This window comes from Sorex araneus, chromosome 1 (assembly GCF_027595985.1).
Source record: "Sorex araneus isolate mSorAra2 chromosome 1, mSorAra2.pri, whole genome shotgun sequence".
Taxonomy (NCBI): Eukaryota; Metazoa; Chordata; class Mammalia; order Eulipotyphla; family Soricidae; genus Sorex; species Sorex araneus.
The window spans coordinates 280626533-280644039 of record NC_073302.1 but is presented as its reverse complement, the minus strand read 5'-3'; the positions used below and the strand labels follow the sequence as shown (position 1 = coordinate 280644039).

Sequence of the window (17507 nt, the reverse complement as noted above, 5' to 3'; positions counted from 1 at the left end):
AACTGGTTTGAATATTTATAAAGCAATGAAAGGTAAAGTAGTCCATCCCCTTAATAGAATCTTGAAATATTTAAACAAAACCAAAGTGCATAACTACTCAATAAATAAAATTTAGTCTAATAAAATAACTTAAAAATGAACTTTAGGAAATGTTAGAAGACTTGTTCAAGTCAAAATGTCCATTTTCTATGTGTACAACTGTATAGTAAAATGGATATGCATGAAATGGACAATTCAGGAAATACTTATAATATTATATAATGAGATAGGCTGGGAGCAATAGCACAGCAGGTAGGGCACTTGCCTTGCATGCAGCCAACTGGGGTTCGATTCCTCCCTCCATCTCGGAGAGCCCAGCAAGCTACCAAGAGTATCCCGCCCGCACAGCAGAGCCTTCAAACTACCTATGGCACATTTGATATGCCAAAAACAGTAACAATAAGTCTCACAAAGGAGACGTTAATGGTGCCCACTTGAGCAAATCAATGAACAATGGGACCACAGAGCATTATATAATGAGTAAATTCATAAAATACATATAAAATTAAAAAATGTATCAAGTAACTTAGCACACAGTAATTAAAAATGACTTCAATAGCATGATTTTAGAAATTATTCTTTAAAAAAGTTAAATTTTTTTTATAAGTTTGTGGTATATTATTTATTACCTAAAAATACATAATTCCATGGCATGCAACTCTTGCTCTCTCCTGGCTTTCTAGGCTTTCTACTTCATAAAATAACGCTTTAATAAAATAGTCACAAATATGAAAAAGATTACAAAAATAAAAACACAGCATTTAAATTTAAACAATTGAAAATTAAATATTTTGCAAACAGCAATATACATATATATTTTAAAAAGTATGGGAAGGTATTAAATGAAAGTTAAGTTAGTGTCTTTTCTAGGTTTTTCCCTCAGGGTAGTAAGTATAGTGATAAAAAGATTATTTTGAAATAAAATATGTCTCCATACTGGGATTCTAACTAAAAATTAGTCATACGAGTAACAAATAGGAAATAGTATTTAACACATTTTTTAAAATACATGGAAACTATAAGGGTCTTTGATGAAATACAAAAATTATAAATAATTGGAGGAAATGGCTGACTAAGGGATAATGCACAATTTTGGATAATGAACAGATGTGGGAGTTTTAAGAAACTCACTGCCCTGACTCTCATAATGTGTTTCATTACTGTAAAAAAAATTTTTTAAACATAATTTAATAAAATACACCAAAATGCCTAGCGGGTACTAGAGAAACTTTTGGACAGTGGTGTGTGCATGACCAGGAGTTATTCCTGAGAACAGATCCAGAAGTAACTCTGAGCACCACTATGTATCACTTATAACAAAATATATATATATATTATATATTACATATATTTTTATATATCTGTATTAAGGGAGATATTTGTGTTTTTTGAAAATTTCACATTCTTTTCACATAGATAAACATTTAAACAAGACTTTTCCTAAAAAGTTCAACATGTGTACAGATTTTCTGGTTGTATAACTAATAACTACAAGTTTGGGGAAAGTGGTAAGCAGGAACCATTTATAAAACAGTAATTAATTGTGAAGACTCTGTTGAGGAATTTTATGGGTTTGTTTGTTTATAACTCACCAAATGAATATGAAGAAATAACTTCCTTCCAAGTGCCTTCCATATGTTCTGCTAAGATATTGCTTAGAGGAAAAAAAGACATCCCAAATTAATGAACTTTTAGGAAAAAATGAAGATATCTCAGCATTGAAATCAACAAAAACAAAGAAATAAGAAATACTAAGTGAGCTATTTACATGTAATATAATTATTCAACAAAGAAGTCATGTGTTTTAACTAAACTTTTAATAATAAGCTTAAAATCATAAATTATTTAGAAATTGTAAGCATATTTACTATTTACAAAAATAAATGAACTTGAATAAGAAAGGTGAATAATATAAAATTTAAAAAGAAAACTGTATATTCTATTATTATAGGTTAATGGATATAAACAAAGGACAGGTTGTTTCATTTAACTATGCAACATATTTCTGCATTTAGTTATGTTTTTGAGAGAGCTTCTTCATTAGTTCTTAGTTAGCTGAAAATTTTGTCCAGAAGAAAAAGAAGCAGAAACAGAAAGCACTGAAACATATTGCAATACAGTTCATAGGAATAAATGTCAACATTCAGAAATAAAAGATAAAAACAATAAATAACAGAAATAATTTGTAATATTACATTTAAAAGAAGAACAAATCTTGAAACACTTTGCATTATTTAGCTACAAATAAAACAAGGAATATCTACACAAAGTTTCCCAAATTTAATTGGTCTACTCTCCACTTTTCAGGTAAAAAATAAAAAATCACCTACTACTCCCGAGAAAGTTTCCTTCTTTAAGCAATCTGAAAATTCTCTCAATTGATTCTGAGATGACTACCTCCCCACTGCATCACTCCAACATTGTTCAATGGTGATATTTTTATTCTATTTGTAAAACAGTATACATGCAAAACATAATCTAAAAGCTTTAAACATTGAGGAAAGATGCAAAAGTTCTTAGAAAAGAAATTTACTATAGTGATTTCATTTATCTTAGCTGAAAATTGCCACATGAAATATAAAAGAATTTGGAGTAATATTTTTAGAATCAGGTAAATTAATTTAAGCAAAAATACCAAATTAATAGTCACAAACCTAGGAAACTATGACTCAGGTAAAATATTCCACAGTGCTTTTAGTTCTATGATGGTTTTACAACCATGTACTTCCAGTTGCTTATTATTTTTGTCCATAATAGTTTATTTGAACATTTCCTTTAAAATAAAATGCAAAAATAAATATAATGAAAAGAACTTCTCTTACTTTTTCTGATTGGGATATGTAATGAAAACTTGAGTCACATTACACAATACTTATTAAATTACATAAGCTTGGAGTTATTTTAAAAAATAAAATTGTATATATGTAAGTTTTACAAAGTGGTGAGTAAATAGTTATATCAATATTTAAATATTGATTCCAAAAATGTAAATGAAAATATTGTGAGAAATTTACATAAAATATTAAACAAAGACTAATAAACCCAGTAAATATACACAGATTAGTTTTAATTTTAGAAATGATTAGCATCTAAAACTATTTCCAAATGAAATACCTTGGCCACTAACATGTCAGCCCAATGTGTAATTAAATTAAAAACTATTCTAAAATTTAATTACCTTAATACAATTGTTTTACAATCTAAGTGTCAAATAAAGTATATCAATAGGAGCACATTCAGCATATACTTCAAAATTTATGCAATATGATGAAAATATATTGGAGATTAAGTATATATTTGTAAGAAAAATAGGACATAAAGAAGGTAAAGCAGTAATCAATATGTGTACTAAGAATGAATTCTACCTGACTAAACTAGAGACAGAAGTAGATCAATTGATATCATTTTTAATATTCGTCCAGAAAAGAGCAAAATAATCTGTAAAAAATTGAGTAAGGATATATAAGGTATATTATATGTCACCTCTATAATCAACGATGTATTTCAATAAAAATGAAAATAATTTTTAAAATTTTAAAATGTCTATAGAAAAGCATACATATCTTGTACAAATCAAATCAATTTGATAAAGAAACCAGAGACAGTCACATGCGAATGCAAAATGTGAAAGAAAACGCTCAAAACTGTGTTGAGCTTGAACAACAAGAAAAAGCCAAAACGACACCAAAACTAGAGATTGGAAGCAGAATCATTTTAAGATAGAAACCTTTAAAAATTGTTTGAGTGAGTTCAAGAAATCTCACTTTCATCTCATCTAAACACCGTGTTCCAGGCGGGCAGACACAACCCCGAGCCACCGCTGGACTCTTTCTGACCCTCTGTAGCAAAACGTAGATCGCACACTCACAGGCTAATTGGCCAAATCAAAGGGTGGCTCAAGGGACAGTGGCAGAGTTGGAGAGCACAGCGCGGAGGACCAATGTCCACCCTGGCTTTAAAGGGGACGGGTGTTTAGGGTTTGCTTAGGTCTAATTTGCTGCTTTGGGCTCCTATTGATTTCCTTACTGAGATGCCTTTCCTCTCTCAACGCCCTTCTGCACTAAGGTTTCAAGGAGACGGGGAGGAGTGGCCTTGCCACATTCTGCTGGATTGGTATTGACAACCTTGCCCAGACTGTTGCATCATTGTGGACAACGTCAGACTAGCTCCACCAGGGACCCTGATAGCTCACTGTGTGAACTCTGCTAAGAGGACAGAAATAGGAAGCAGGAAGGGAAACCGAGTCCCAGCTGAAAAAAGTAGGAACTTGCTTTTGTTTGTGATTCTCTAACAATAACATTTAGAAAGTACAAAGAAAAAAAATGTAAAAGAGATGATGAACTGTACTGGAGTAATGCTGGCCTGTTTTTGTTATTGCCATTGCTTAGAAAACTCTGCAGGAAAATCTAATATATTGAAAGCAAAGCTGTGTCACGTGGTGTTTCAAATGTTTGGTAGTAAAGATAATTTTTTTAAACTTCTCTTGAAACCATTAACACTTTTACTTATGCATCTTATATCCTTTTTTTTTTTTTTAAGCAGACTCACCTCAAGGTCCAAATCATCTGGACTATCCTGCAAAGCTAATCTTGCAAACCAAATATCAATAGCTAGCTATCCCATCAAAATAGTTTGACAATTGGCATAAATCAGTTCTCAACAGCTCTTAAAGGTTTCATTTCTTCCTGTGCTTTCAATTTATAGTATGAGTTGAAAAAGTTACTTTCAGCAACGTGCCTGGAGGCAATGCACAAGACACTAAAAATGCTTTTATTCCTTTTCAGCACTAGGGATTTAAATACTGACACCTTTTGCATTTACTTCTAACATGCAATATTCAAGTGTACATTTTCCCTATATTTTGCTACATATTTTGGGGTAATTTTGCTTCCGTGGCTTTCTCATATTTATTCTTTAATCAGGTTATTTAATCTCCACAAAATTAAAGCCCTGATGTAGTGCCTCTTCCTCAAAAACCACAAAGGAACTCAGAGACTCAAGAGTATACAGACTACTGGGGCTTGCTAAACTGATAGAAGACATAATGTCCTAATAGTTCCTAGCAGATGTGTTTGCTGTAATCCCTGAATTGTAACCACAAGAGGCTTCTTTCGGGCCTAGCCAGTCACTTTCTACTACCTCCTAGGACATGCTAAACTAGAGTGGGGTTCTGCCTCAGCCCTGAGTCTAACCCTTCTTTTGCACCCCCACCTGCTCTTGCCTCTGTAATGGTTGGAAACCTGCATTTTTCAACTTTTTTTTTGCAACTGTGACTTCCATCTGACCTTGTTTCCTTCCTGTTTTCTATCCTAACATTTTGTCCCCTAATCTCATGCAGTATCTCCATCCCCTTTTATTTGGTTTTCACCTGTGACCACAGTGGAATATTCCAGGGGCACACAAAGAGCCATATGACCTCTGGTTGTGAAACACTGCACTGTAAACATAATTTTAAATGGAAAATTGTAAATGCAAGTAAGCAATACAAGTCGACATTGGTAGATATGTTTGCTACAATGCAAATTAATCTGTAAGAAAACAGTAAATTGAACTTACAGTTTATATCTTTTTGAAATTTAAACAATATATTCATTATAGAAGGAAATTAGAAAGACAATCCTGAGAGAAGTCAATGTGTATGAAAATATCATTAAAAGGCATGGGTAAAAAATCTTATAAAATACAACAAAATGTGTTTCATATATAAATTATACATTTGATCTCACAAATTTGAAGAATTATTTTCAGTCAAGTATCTTAGGTAAACAAAGCACATGTCTGGAAATACTAAGGGACACATTTTTGCTGTCTAAAACTGACAGCAATGTTGCACATTCAAAAATGCAAATAAATTGAAGACTAAGGCAACATACTAAACAGAAATTTAAATGCCAAACAAAAAATAAAAACATGGTAAGATCAGTAAAACATTCATACATAGCCTGTTTTGTTTTTTTCCTTTTTTTGCTTGTTTTGTTTTTTGCCAAAGCAAGTTGCACTCAGGACTTTCTCATGGATTGTACTCAGGAATGACTCCTGGTAGTGCTAGAGGGAACTTATGTCATGTCAGGTGTACATGAAAAGATTCGACCACATGAAAAGAAAAATGTAAAAACCCCAAACTCTCTCTCTGGTCCAACATATCTTTTACATTTTTACATTGGCATCATTTGAAACATAAAGACTATAGGCAAGGTATAGTCGACTAAAAGTGATGTAAAGACAGTGACGAAGGCTCAGGTCTCTTTATTTTATTTTTTTTAAACTTTTTATTAAATCACCATGTGGAAAGTTACAAAGTTCTCAGGTTTATATGTCAGTTATACAATATTCAAACACCCATCCCTTCACCAGTGCCCATATTCCACCACCAGAAACCCCAGTATACCCCCAGCCCCCACCCCCTACCCCCTACTGTATAACTAATGAATTTCACTTCTCTTTGGTGGAGGTGGGATATAGTAATTTTGTATATTGCTACTGTAAGTTTGAACATTACTTTAACTACCAAAAGTATAGAAAATCTAACAAAAAGAAATAATGGAAAGAGTAAAAACAAATTTAAACCTTGAACATTAGTCAATGACAATGCAATGACTATTATCAAATGAGATAGGGAATATGAAACTGATAGGTTGATTGATTGACATCTGATTGGCCTTTTTGCAGTCATTACAGTGAGTGGTATGTGGGTGGTATGAAGTATTCAGTCATTCAGGGGAGAAATACTATACCTGAAACATATACAATGTTACAAATTGGTAGTACTCAATTTTTTCATATGTTAATTATTCTCTAAGTAATTATAATTGCACAATAACCTCTATATTGATATTGCTTCCATGACTTTCATATTTTGATCAAAACAAAACAAAAAGTTTGCTGGGGCCAGAGACCTTAAGTACAGGAGATAAGATTCTTGCCTTTCATGAACCTTTGTTCGATTCCTGGAACCCATATGGTCATCCAGTCACCACTGGGAGTGACCCCTGAGCACAGAGCCTGGAGAACCTGAGCTAAGTATAATTGTGTATTCATCATGTTCTTTTCCTATATTTTAAGAACAAAAATAATTGCAGAAATTCAATGGTTTAAATTGACTCTTTAAATGTAAGTGAACCCTCAAACATATCAAAATTTAACCTACTTATGCAAAAGTTACCTATATATATGCATATATTCTACGTCAAGTGAATTCAACTTGTATTAGATATTTAAATGTGTTTTTAATAATAAAATTTAATTGCTAAAATGATTGTAATGCAATTAATGTAAGGAATTTGCTTGATTTTAAACCACACTCAGCTGCTCAGGGCCTTTTTCTGGCTCTGAACTCAGGGATAACTTCCGGGGGTGGGGATGGAGGTGACCATATGGAGTGCTGGGTATCGAAACTGGGTTAACTGCATGCCAGCAAATGCCTTACCTGTTGTACTATAAATGTAGCCCTAAGATAGGATTTAAAAAAATTGAAAACCCTGGCAAGCTACTGAGAGTATCACACCCACACGGCAGAGCCTGGCAAGCTACCCATGGCATATTCAATATGCCAAAAACAGGAACAATAAGTCTCACAATAAGAGACGTTTCTGGTCCCACTCAAACAAATCAGTGAGCAATGGGATGACAGTCGTGACAGTCGTGATATAAAAATTGTTTAATTTTAAAACTCATGGTATTCTACATTTTATTCATAAATCATTAAATTAGAATTAACCAAGTTAACCTTTTCTTTTTTACAATTGGCAAAGTCTTACGTGCTTTATTCTGAATTTGTCATCTTGAGGGTTAATTCTACAATGCAGTATCAGTATTTTATATAATTCTGTCAAAAATGAACATTCCTCTGTGTTTGGATTACAACTTACTTTATGTTTCACATTTCAAGACTCAACAAATTAATGAATGTTTCCTTGTGCACTAACTTTGCAGAGAATACCTAGTAAGTTAAAAGACACTTAAACATTACTTTTTTTCTGGAATTCTTAAATATAAAATCTCTGATAATCATAATCAACAAATTTCGAGGCAGAGTTTTCCAGTTAATGTATACATTTCATTTAATATGATTGTATTAGCAGCCTCAATGGTACTGTACTGCTATAGGAATGATTCCAGAAATGTTCTATAGGATGCAATGGAATGATTCTGATGATTATTGGTTTAATAAAACCCCAGAATTATAACCCAGACACTTCTGCTGAGAATTGAGGATTTGTAACGAATGATGAGTTGTTCAGCCACAATCATGACTATCATAAAGGTTACTGTCAAAATGTTCTGCTCCAGTTGCAGTTAAAACTTTCACAATTGAACTTTTAACCCTCCCCCAAAACATGAATTCTAGTTGGAGTTCAGGATAAGTTTAATGCTAAATACATTTAGGCCAGAATAAAATTCCTAGAATATACTGAAACAGTATAATATAGTACCTAATTTGAAATGTATAGTCAACTAATAGAGACTTTGTTCTTTTATTATGAGATTTTTACAAGAAGTCCAAGAAAGTCTGAGATAAGTAAGCTCTAAGCACCTTTTATTCGTGCCTTTATTTTTCATTGTGACAAGAATAAATTCTTATGTATTATTTTATTTTCTATTGTATGTTTTCTGTTGATACTAGTTTAATTTTTTTTATAAAACATTTCCTCCGTCCAATAAATTACTAGGAGGACTCTATATGGTGAGAAAAATACTGAGAGTGATTTCCCATCCATCTATACTTTATTTTACTGTTATTTTTTGATGATTTCATAATTTCTCTTAGTGTCAATTTTACTGATGCTAAACAGTACCATAGATTTATTCTTGTCCCCAAACATATTCATAAGTAGCATATTTTAGTATCATATCTATCACTCTAAGAGAGTTATGTTGCTTTTCATAATAATATATTAAATATCATGATTTAAATTCATTCTTTATTTCACTCTTGCTTACTAAATATAACTACTGTTAAATTTTCTTCTTTTTATGTCAATAAACTATTTTTATATGGCAGTAGGTAAGTTATCTGTATTCATGTATGAAGCATTTGCTCATAGGAGAAAATGATTTAAGTATAGTATACCCATCCTCATTTCAATGAGGAGAAAATTAATCTTCAATGCTATATATAAGCCTGACTAAAAATCCAACAGAACCAGTGTTTGATCTGAGTTTACTGATTTCAAGACAGATCTTTTAACCCTATGCTCTATGGTCTCTCACTATTACAAATACAATTTATTAATTACTCAAGTAGCAAACATTTACAAATTTGTTATTTTAATTGCTGCTTATAATAACATCCTACAGATAACACTTAGCAGATTTTGTATTACATAAATGACAAAATTTGTAGGATGGTGACATGATAAAATAATATTGTAACATTTATATGTGATAAATTTTATTCCTGTGAGATGATGATGCCCAGTTGAAGGGAAAGATGGTTCTTTCCACCTCCATCAAATAAGAAGGAGATTTTGCTCAAAATGTTATATGCCATATTTGTTTTCAGTAGCAAACTTTTCAAAACCTGAAGTTGCATGATCACAGTCTATCCAGACAGAAGAATAAAACTGTGCTGGTTTAGCAATCAGACTACCTTCATTTCATGCACAACTCTTTATTATAACTCACAGAGTCTGATACCATTAAATTAGTAAGCAGATGAAAAGTGCTTTTTTATTAAATATATTTGTACATGTAAAACTATATATTTTAATAATTTAATGAATTACATGCATGTATATTATGTTGCACCTCTGTGATTTACCAGCATATAGAAACTATCAGACATTTGAATATTCTTTAAATATATTTAGAATTGAATAAAAATATACCTTCGAATATAAAGAAGTTACATATATGGGCCAGTAAACAATCTGAGAAAATCTTTACTTTTTAATAAGCTTTGGAAGCGATTTTGTGAGTCAATATTGTCTTATAACTAAAACCTTAATGAACATTAGAACACAGTAATCAAAAAGTGAGACAATCCATGTAAATACTACAGACTCTAAAAATATAAATTACTTATAAAATTTTAATGAATAAAAATTTCTATCACTGTCACTGTCATCTTGTTGTTCATTGTTTTTCTGGAGTGGGTACCAGTAATGTCTCCATTGATCCCAGCACTGAGGTTTTAGCAGCCTCTCCTTACTCATCTTTCCCAATGATTGGAGGCTCTTTCAGGGTCATGGGAATGAGATCTGTTATTGTTACTGTATTTGGCATATCGAACATGCTATGGAGAGCTTTCCAGGCTCTGCCGTGTGGACAGAATAATCTTGGTAGCTTGGCAGGCTCTCTGAGAGGGACAGAGAATGTATGTCAGAGAATACAAGCAAGCATGTTAAAAAAAAAACACATGTGTGCTGCTTTAGGAACATCAGTGGGCTAGACTAAATAAAACATATATCAATAAAAGTAGAAAGGTTGGACATGGGAGTCTCCCAGTGGACAGATTCAGGATGAAATTGACCACATTATATACAATTGACAGTTTTGCCTAACCTATGTGGCTCTTGTCCCCAAATTCCAAATGGGATCAGACCACCATCACCTTCATGCAAAATTCTACTTCATGGAGCGGGGAGAAAAGGCTGCAAAGTTTAGGAAAAGAACTCCCAGAACAATCACCAACTGGGAACTCTTTAGCACTATTTCAGCAATATGGGAAGATGCCTGGATCAGTACTTCCATGACTGTGCACAGAATGTCAAGAACAAGAAAGCCACAGAAAGACGCCTGTCTTCATAAACTCATTCACCATAAACTTCACAAGCTCATTCACCAACGTGGTTTGGCATGAGCCTCTGGCAATCACAATCTAACATGAACCTCACGAAGCTCTGCAGAACAGTGATAAAGGAAGACTTCAAAGAGAGAAGAGCAGCAGTGTAGCCTGATGAGGCAGAAGCTGGGAAAAGTATTCACAATGCCTATCTGTCCTTCACCAACTTCTACTTGGATCTCTTCGATAGCCACATCCACCTGCCCACATACCAAATTCCGCAGGACGTATATGTCTTTCCCAACATTCTCCCTTCCAAAATCCAACACACTATTTCATTGGTAAAGCATACAACAGCTGGTCCAGAAAAGGTCAGACCGGAACACCTGAATAATCTGCCATCAGTACTCATCAATACACTGGTTCGGCTCTTCACAAGCTAATTGTCTGAATGCAAGGTTCTGTCCCCAGTGGAAAACCAGCAGGACTGTCCTGTTGTACAAGAAGAGGGATATCCATGACATCAGCAACTATCGCCAGATCCGTCTGTTCTCCATCATCTAAATGTTATTCACATGAGAAATTCTGAATAGAATTGGCAAAACACTAGATAAAGGACAACCATACAAGCAAGCCATGTTCCAAAAAGGATTCAGCACAATTGACCATATCCACACGGTGACCAAGTTTATTGAGGTTTTGGGAGAGTTCAAGATGTTGCCCTGTCATTTGTTCATCGATTTAAAGAAGGCCTTTGATTCTGTTGAGACTGAAGCAGTCATTGAAGCCCTAGCCAAAGAGGGCATTCAAACTCAGTACATCAAGATCCTCCATGAGCTGTATTACGGATTCACCACCAGGATCTCACCATTCTACAAGGAAGTGATCATCAACCTAAAGAAAGGGGTTCGGCAGGGTCATAACATTTCACCAAAACTCTTCAGTGCCACTCTCGAGAACTTTATGCGATGACTAGAATGGGAAGGAATGGGAGTGAAGATAGATGATCACCAACTACACCACCTCTGCTTCACTGATGACATCGTTCTAATAACATCAAACATTAGCCAAGTGGTACGAATGTTAGCCAAATTTGACCATGAGTTTGGAAAAGTCGGACTACAGCTGATTCTCACAAAGACAATGTTCATGACATTCCATTTGCTCTCAGTAAAACGAACATCTTTGAATGCAGCAGTTATGTGTACCTAGGTTGAGAACTCAGCATAAGGAACACCTGGCACCTGACCTCTGCAGGGGAAAGAGAGTGGTGTGGAACGCCCTCAAGAGTGTCAAAGAAGTGGTTAAGAGGACGAAGAACCTCCAGCTCCAGGCAAATATTCTCGACTCCACCATTCTTCCTGCACTAGCATATGCCTCAGAGACCTGGGCCCTACAAAAAACAGGACAAGAATGTTATTCGGGTCTCCCAAAGAGGAATCGAAAGAGCTATGCTTGGAGTATTATGTTTCATTCAAGTGAGAGAAGGAATCCGGAGTTCTGATCTTCATTGATGATTGAAGATCAGGGACACTGCCTTGTTTGCCAAGGCATCGAAAATCAGTTGAGCCCAGCACATAATGAGATTTGCAGATGACTGCTGGACTAGAGCTGTTACCAAGTGGAATCCACAGATGTAAAAAGAGTGTCTGGCCGCCTACCTACGAGATGGTCAGAGTTTTTGTCAAGACACTGAAACAACGGTTTGAGGTTCTTCATGTTCCTGGAGTGAGCAGATGCCATTGGGCTACCCTAGCACGTGACAGGGATGAATGGAGTCATTACTGGCACCTGTTCAAGTAAATAAATGAGCAAAGGGATGAAAAGTGATACAAGTGGTACAAAAATTATATCCAATGGAACAATGATATGAATGTATGAGCAGAGGGAACATATATGCAGAAAGGCACAAGTGCAAGTACACATGTGCACAGAGATATAAAAATGACACATCTAAAACAAAAAAAATCTGACCTAAACTGTTGCGTCCTTATAAATACACTTTAAGTGAACATTTCTTATCAAATGGCAAAATACAAGAATTCTCCCTATTTCCCTTCTCCCACCAAGTCCCTTTCTCTTTTCCATTCTGCTATTGCAAAGATGCCCAGTGGGGGGAGCACGTCTGTTTTTTTGGTGCTCTCACTCTCCACTGTGAGCCTCACTTGGGTCAGCCTTCATTAGGTCAGTGTTCAGACATGCTTGTGAGGAGTCATCCTCTTTTATCTTTGCTTTTCGCAGACATCTGGCTGTAGTGCTCAAGGTTGACTGTGGTCACTGTCCTCCTAATACAAGCATTCACCACGGGAGTCACCATAGGGCCATATGGTCCCCCAGACTTTTAGCTGTAAAACTCACCAGGCATACCTTTGGGTCATGATGCTCCCACACACTTGGAGGTGGTGAAGTCAGAGCTCATTTGCACTGTCATAGACACCAGACAGCAGGAGCTACCAGAAAGAACACGTCAAGATGCCAGGGTTAGACTTGGGACATGCTGCAGCTCTAGGGAGCATGTCCTGCTTGCAGGCAGGTGCTTTAGCTGCTGAGCTGGGACAGGCAGCAATTATGTTGTAGATTCTTGACACAGTGGGAAACCTATACATTGTCAATCTAAACTAATAGTTGTACTAAATCAAGACTTAAACAAAATCTTGTATAATAACATGTATTTCTACATTCGTAAAACTAGTACTAGGAAAATAGTGTGCAAAACTTTCCTCACTGAGATATAATTATTTGTCTGTAAACAGTAATCTTTATATATTCAGTTTCACAAGGACTAAGAAGGGCTCACATACCCATGTGCCAATGAAATACAGATTGAAAACACTCACCAGACTTCTCCCAAAAGCCTTAGTTGACTCTGCAAGTCAAATAGACCTGTTCTACCTCAGTGTTTTCACTTAATAACAATTAAGTAATGTGATAATTTTTATATAAAATTAATTATTCAAATGAAAACTCAAATCATACAAATATGAAGTACTTGTCTTGTATCATAAAATGTAAATTTTCATTTCATTGTTTGATTATAATCATTTTGCATGACAGACCCTCATAAAAAATCTCTAAATACAAAATAAAATTTGTATTTGATTCTTAAAAGATAGCTAACTAAATTAATTTCTATTAGATAGCAATCTAATCATTATTTTGGTTATAAATACCTACTAGTTTAGCATGGCTAATAGTTTTTTCATATATTAAAGACGGCATACAACGTCAATACAAAATCGTGTTAGTAGTAAAAAGTTGAATAAAATTCAGTTATTTACCATAGAAGAGTTTAGAGAAAAGCATTTTGCTAATTGAGAATTATATAAAAATTCAAGTTACTTAATTTCTTGGTGGTTTTCACTCATCTATAACTTGAAGATAATAGTAAATAATACACCTACTACATACTGCTGTCAGAATGTAATGAACTCAATTAGCTTGTTATGGTAGGAGATGGAAGAGCGCATAAGATTGGTGGGAACTGGACTAACGGTGGAGGAAAGCAAATGTTCTGATGCAGCTTCTGGTGTTGGGACATCTTATACTTGAAATTCTACCACTAATGTTATGAATCATGGTGTCTATGCTACATTTTTTAAAATGAACTTACTTAAGGGAAATGTTTATAACATGACACACGCACAAACACAGTCATACACAATAAATACATCTTAATCATTATTCTGTGTATTCATGAAATGATAAATGTTGTGTAAGAACTATTTTCTTGATAAGACAGTACAAATAATTCTGATCTTAGTCACCAAGTCTTAATCTCAAGAAATGAAGACTGACTCCAAACAGTTTCTAAAATGTGTGACTTAAAACTAATAGTTGCAAGCAGTTTCTAGAATTTGTGACTCAAAGTTAATATTTGCAAGCAGTTTCTAAAATATGTGACTCAAAGTTATCCTTTAGGCCATTATTGACTAAGAGAAACATTGCCCCCAAATACATTTAATAAAATGAATTCCCAATGCATTGTATTTGGAGATAGGGGTCTCTGATTGTTGATATGGTGACAAAGAGTATGGCCGCACAGATGGGATCCATGCAAGAAGATATCTGTAAGCTAGGAAGTGTCTTCTCACTAGATGTGACTTTGCATCAACCTGATCTTGGACTTACCAGCTGCAGAACAATGTATTTTTTACTTCATTCATTAAAAAAAATCTTCTAGGCTATAATAGTTTTGTTGTAAATGCTTAGATAATTAGGTTAATTTACTTTGCAAAATTACTTCCCAACTCATGAAACAATTTCAGGTCCTTATTCAAGGACTTAAAAATCATCTCTGTATATTCACTGCATGTTTACTTTAAACAAAGGATAAGGATTGCCCATGCTTCTCAGTAAAGATCTAAGAATTGCCTTCCTCAATAGCACCATGGCACTGTCTTCCCATTGTCATCAATTTGCTCAAACAGGCACCAGTAATGTCTCCATTGTGAGACTTGTACTGTTTTTGGCATATCGAATATGCCACTGGTAGCTTGCCAGGCTATGCTGTGTGCGGGTGAGATACTCTCAGTAGCTTGTTGGGCTCTCCGAGTGGGATGGAGAAATCGAACCTGGGTTGTCTGCATGCAAGGCAAATGCCAAACCCGCTGTGTATCGCTCGAAGAGCTAGCCTTCCTCAATAGTGATGTCAAATTATCTCTGATGTCAAATTTTTGTATTCATTCGCTATATTTTAGACTCCCAGCAATATATGAGTGGTTTCAGCAACCGAAGTAGCCTAAAATATTATGGTTTTCCTAATAGTCCCCAGAGTTTTGATGACATAGAGCTTCAGAAGCCCAAGCCATTGGCAGCTGGTGCATTTCCCAGATGGTAGGAAAACACTCTGCTGACACTACATTGTCCTCAAGGCTTCTCTTCTATACATTTTCCCCCCCTTTCAACCATGCAACCTCTAAGGCTGAGCAGAAGCCAACATTTTTCAATGAAGCTTTAAATAGTTTTCCCTTGGAAAGCATTGAAGATCATTTTACTCCTGTTAAGGTCTTCAGGGCACCCCGGGTATCCCTCCAACCCAAATCTCCTCCTCAGGGGTAAGAATGGAATAGTGATGAAGAAAAATTGTGCAAGTTCCTAAATTTTCCTCTGTCGATGAAATGTAATCGACATACTTTCCCAACGGGTTAGTTGCAAAGAGCAATCATTTGTCTCCCATAAATGTTAAACAAGAAATTTAACTCTAACAATATGGCCACATTGACAAAAAATTTATATATAGCCTGAATTTTTATGAAGAACTTATATCAGAAGATAATCTGAATATACTTATCTCCAAAGAAGACCTAAAAGACATTGAAAAAAAAGTAATTTCTCATAGTATCTAAAGTAAACGTTAGGAATATAAAAATTTAAGATTCTGAATGTTAGTATGAGCACATTATATTTCCTTCCCTTTTCAAAACAGTTCTGCCTAACATCTGCCTTACTAGGTCACGAAGAATGAATCAAATCCCAAAGTCCTGCCTATCAAAATATTTAAAATGTTTGTTGGTTTAACATTTAATTTAAAAATTAAAATATGTTGAGGAGATACATCAGTTATATAAACTTTTAGGGAGCAAAATATCCCCTTCGATTTGACAAATATAATAATTTGATTGAAGTTTACCAAGAAGGCAATGACAAAAAAAGAGCTTTCTATGCGCTTATAATCTAAATGTTAACTCCTCCTTTACAATCCCCTTTAGCACTGACAGTGTCTGAATTTTAAGCATGAACATCTTGGAATTTGACCTAAGCCACACATTTTGAGTGTGATATCCAATGAATAATTTATAATGCAATGCCTCTATCCAGACATTGTCATGCATACAAAAGTAAATAAGGAGAAGTAAATAAGTTGTAAATGTCTAAAAGTTTTGTTTTAAAGCCACTGACTAAACACTGTCGAACAATTTAAGGAATAGCCATAATTTTATAAACCTTTTCATTTTTATAAATAATAGTATGGAAAATAGCTCAAGGGAGTATTTTATTTGAGGTATATTTTATATTCTAAATGCCAAGATGGCCAAATATAAATTATACTATTGAGCTAGGAAGTTTTATTATTGTGTGAGCATATATATTTATATATATATTATGTTTTATCATTTGTGAACAAAAATAATAGTAATTTTCTCTATTATACAGGGGATGGATAAAGACTACATGATTTAAGGTATCATAAGGAAGTTTAAGAACAAAAAGTTTTAAATAAGTTAAAAAATAGATTATTTAAATTTATCTTCAATTCATAAATGAGAAAGCTGAGATCTTGACAACTTACTTTAATTCTTACAACATCACATTTATGGTAAATGTTGCAGATAAGTTAAAATGAAACTTTGAAAGACAATTCTTCTAAAATTCATTTTGTGTGTTTCATTATGTCTCATTGATTCATTTTAGATAAGCAGATGATTTAAGATGGTAAGGAAGGAGGTGGGTCATATCCAATATGCTCAGGGAACACTGCTGGTGGTGATCAGGGGACTAGACATGATGTCTGAGAAAAAAACTAGCCTTCCCTTCCCTTCCCTTCCCTTCCCTTCCCTTCCCTTCCCTTCCCTTCCCTTCCCTTCCATTCCCTTCCCTTCCCTTCCCTTCCCTTCCCTTCCCTTCCCTTCCCTTCCCTTCCCACCTCTTCCCCTTCTTTCCTCTCTCTCTCTTCCCTTCCTCCTTCTTCCCTTCCCTGTCCTTTCCCTTTACCTCCCCTTCCTTTCCATTTCCCTTCCCTTGCCTC

General features: G+C 34.5%; 1 long non-coding RNA gene across 1 annotated transcript in view; it reads left to right on the top strand.

Annotated features, from left to right (window-relative positions):
* LOC129400044 (uncharacterized) overlaps positions 1-17507 on the top strand; it is a 30578-nt gene that overhangs the window by 2195 nt on the left and 10876 nt on the right. The window contains exon 3 of the long non-coding RNA XR_008627388.1: positions 4105-4298. This is a non-coding gene — a long non-coding RNA (uncharacterized LOC129400044). The remainder of the gene's footprint in view (positions 1-4104; positions 4299-17507) is intronic.